This window comes from Saccopteryx bilineata, chromosome 6, assembly GCF_036850765.1.
Source record: "Saccopteryx bilineata isolate mSacBil1 chromosome 6, mSacBil1_pri_phased_curated, whole genome shotgun sequence".
Lineage (NCBI taxonomy): Eukaryota > Metazoa > Chordata > Mammalia > Chiroptera > Emballonuridae > Saccopteryx > Saccopteryx bilineata.
Genome location: NC_089495.1, coordinates 122,903,949 through 122,907,966, shown reverse-complemented (window position 1 = coordinate 122,907,966; position 4,018 = coordinate 122,903,949). Strand labels below are relative to the sequence as shown.

The 4,018-nt window shown below is 47.9% G+C and overlaps 1 pseudogene; it reads left to right on the top strand.

Moving 5' to 3' along the window:
* The first annotated feature begins 469 nt into the window (after positions 1–469).
* Positions 470–993, top strand: LOC136309374 (small nuclear ribonucleoprotein F pseudogene; annotated as a pseudogene).
* The last annotated feature ends 3,025 nt before the right edge of the window (positions 994–4,018 follow it).

The window sequence follows — 4,018 nt, the reverse complement described above, 5'->3', positions numbered from 1 at the left end:
ACTGATGTTAACAATTTTGCAGTTCCTTGGCACTTATCACAATATGTGCTCTGCTGTAGGTGCTCCAGTCTCAAGGGTCTGATGGCAGCTGGGTCAGTGGTGAGTAGCCTTCATTTGCTCATAGTTGCAATGGGTTTGCCCCTTGTAAGTCCGGTGTCCGTGGCCATGCAAGTTCACATTGGATTCGGGCAGACAATAAAGAAATTGTGGTGCCAGAAAATGGTGGGCCATTTCATTTATTAAAGTCTTGCAATAGTGGACTAGCAAGCAGGCAGGGAAAACTGCTTCCCTCTCTCTCTGAGCTCTCCAGAAAAACAGGCTAGAGGAAAAACCCTTTCTTTGGCAAACAGTAGCAAACAATGGCTCATCCCAATGGTGGTGGGCAATCAGCAATTTGCAATCTACCACCCTAAGGGTAAGCACCCACAGCCTTACATAGACTATACACACATGGTGCTTCTCCGTGCTCATGCACCAATCAGGCAAAATACAAGTGAGCAAAACTAACACACTTTTTACACATTGTTTGCCCAACCCCCTCAATCCCAAACCTTTCCTCAATGGATTAACAAGAAAGCCAGTAACAGTGAAACTTAAGTGGGGAATGGAGTACAAAGGCTACCTAGTATCTGCAGATGGCTATATGAACACGTAGCTTGCAAACACAGAAGAATACATCGATGGAGCATTGTCTAGACACCTGGGTGAAGTATTTTTTTAAGACTTTATTTATTCATTTTAGAGAGGAGAGAGAGAAAGATACATAGATAGAGACAGAGAGAAAAGGGGGAGGAGCAGGGAGCATCAACTCCCATATGTGCCTTGGCCAGACAAGCCTGGGGTTTAGAACTGGAGACCTCAGCATTCCAGGTTGACGCTTTATCCACTGCACCACCACAAGCCAGGCCTATGTGAAGTTTAATAAGTTATAATAATGTCCTTTATATCTGGGGTGTTGAAGAAGAGAAAGAAGATGGGAAAATGCGAGAATAGTATCTTTTGTGGGAATTTTTCTTTTTTATATATATTTCTAGAGAATAAAAATTTGCTTTTCAAAAAAAATAATATAATAAAATAAAATGTATTTTTTACTGTGAACCAAAATTAAAAAAAATAAGACAATATCACAACTGGTAAACTGTGGCCCAACCTTTATGATATCTTGGCATGCATAGAAAATGATTATTTGTTCAACAACACAAATGATACTTGTTCTGCTTACTGGTGCAAATAGATGAAGTTTCCTGGGAATCTATAGGGTCCTGGGCCCTCTCACCTTGGACCCTACATGGCTGTCCTGGTGGGAGGCAGTGTACCTCAGGCATACCCACACCCCTACTTAGCACACCGCTCAGGTCTGGAGAATAGGAACAGTTACAGTCATGAAAAGGAGCCATTTCTGGAAATGGGCGGAGTCCATGTGGACTAGAAGGCAGGGAAGGTCTGAGTTCTGAGACTTGGGCCCAGGCAGGGACGTAGTTCAACAGTGAACTGCCCTTCAACTGTTCAGTGTGAGTACTGGAAACCACTGGCCCCCTCTGCAGCCTGAGAGCAGCCCTAATGATGTGTTTTTATAAAGTTCGCAAAAGTTGGAAGCATCTAAGCCTGCTGCCTTTCTCCATTTTGACTTCCTCTTTATCACATTTCCCATCCTGTCAGGAGGCCTCAGTATGGCCACAGCACTGTGTGTGTACTCATGACTGTGTGTTTTAGTCTGTGTACCCTGAGAAAGAAGATACCTATTAAAAAGGGCTCTTTTAAACAGGAGAAGCCTGTTGTGCAAACTGCACTTCAGAGAAAAACCTGCACTGAACCACCTGCCTGCACTATGTTTCCGCTATGTGAGCCAGCCCTTATAACAGAGGTTCTGGAGCCTGACCTGTGGTAGCATAGTGGATAAAGCATTCATATGGAATACTGCAGTGGCCAATTTGAAATCTCAGGCTTGCCCAGTCAAGGCTCGTACTAGAAGCAACTACTACGAGTTGAAGCTTCCCACTCCTTCCCCCTCTTCTCTGATTCTCTCAAATCAATAAAATCTTTTTTTTTTTTTTTTTTTTTAGAGAGTCAGAGAGAGGGATAGATAGGGACAGACAGACAGGTATGGAGAGAGATGAGAAGCATCAATCATCAGTTTTTTGCTGCGACACCTTAGTTGTTCATTGATTGCTCTCTCATATATGCCTTGACCGGGGGCCTTCAGCAGGCCAAGTAACCCCTTGCTCAAGCCAGCGACCTTGGGTCCAAGCTGGTGAGCTTTTTGCTCAAGCCAGATGAGCCCGCGCTCAAGCTGACAACCTCGGGGGTCTCGAACCTGGGTCCTTCCGCATCCCAGTCCGACACTCTATCCACTGCGCCACCGCCTGGTCAGGCTCAATAAAATCTTTTTAAAAAGTAAGCCCTGGCCAGTTGGCTCAGTGGTAGAGCGTCGGCCTGGCGTGCAGAAGTCCCGGGTTCGATTCCCGGCCAGGGCACACAGGAGAAGCGCCCATCTGCTTCTCCACCCCTCCCCCTCTCCTTCCTCTCTGTCTCTCTCTTCCCCTCCCGCAGCCAAGGCTCCATTGGAGCAAAGATGGCCCAGGCGCTGAGGATGGCTCCTTGGCCTCTGCCCCAGGCGCTAGAGTGGCTCTGGTCGCGGCAGAGCGACGCCACGCCCGGAGGGGCAGATCATCGACCCCTGGTGGGCAGAGCGTCGCCCCCTGGTGGGCGTGCTGGGTGGATCCTGGTTGGGCACATGCGGGAGTCTGTCTGACTGTCTCTCCCCGTTTCTAGCTTCAGAAAAATACAAAAAAAAAAAAAAAGTAAATAAAGAAGGTTCTGGCATCCTATTTTAACCAGTATGACTGAGGCTTTACCATCCAATCAAAGCTGCTTGCCTCCAGCGGCTTCTTCACCAACCAATTAGAGTGACTCCATTCTGACCAATAAGGACAGTGCATTTTGGACCAATCAAACTGTGAAATTTGGAGTGCTTGTTTGTGTGAGGATGGGCCAATCAGGGACCAGGGGCAGGGACTTCTGTCTTTATAAGTCAGTTCCCCTCTAGCACATCCCATTTCCAGTAAGGATTGCATTTTCCTGGGTGGAATGAAAACACCCAAAACCTCTTACCAGAGCAGACCAGCTAGGGCAGGGTTTGGGAACCTATGGCTTGTGAGCCAGATGTGGCTCTTTTGATGGCTGCATCTGGCTCGCAGGCAAATCTTTAATAAAAAAATAATAACGTTAAAAATATAAAACATTCTCATGTATTACAATTCATTCATTCCCTACTGCTCATGTTCATGGTTGTGGGTGGCTGGGCCAATCACAGCTGTCCTCCAGGACAACACCACATTTTTATTGGATAATGTGTAAGGTACACAGGTTGTTGTGAGGTCAGGAAGTAAACTTCCCTCCTTTTAATCAAGTAAGTAGTCAGCTAATTGCAGAAACCCTTTTGACGAAGAAGATGGCTAAAAGAAAAAAAGATGAGAAGTATCGTACTTTTCAGCAGGAATGGACAGAGGAATTCACCTCTGTGGAGAGAGCAGGTTCTGCAGTGTGTCTAATATGCAATGATAAAATTGCATCGATGAAACAGTCAAATATAAAGCATCACTTCGACACACACCATACTACATTTGCATCAAAATATCCAGCGGGGGCCCTGGCCGGTTGGCTCAGCGGTAGAGCGTCGGCCTAGCGTGCGGAGGACCCGGGTTTGATTCCCGGCCAGGGCACACAGGAGAAGCGCCCGTTTGCTTCTCCACCCCTCCGCCGCGCTTTCCTCTCTGTCTCTCTCTTCCCCTCCCGCAGCCAAGGCTCCATTGGAGCAAAGATGGCCCGGGCACTGGGGATGGCTCTGTGGCCTCTGCCTCAGGCGCTAGAGTTGCTCTGGTCGCAACATGGCCACGCCCAGAATGGGCAGAGCATCGCCCCCTGGTGGGCAGAGCGTAGCCCCTGGTGGGCGTGCCGGGTGAATCCCGGTCGGGCGCATGCGGGAGTCTGTCTGTCTCTCCCTGTTTCCAGCTTCAGA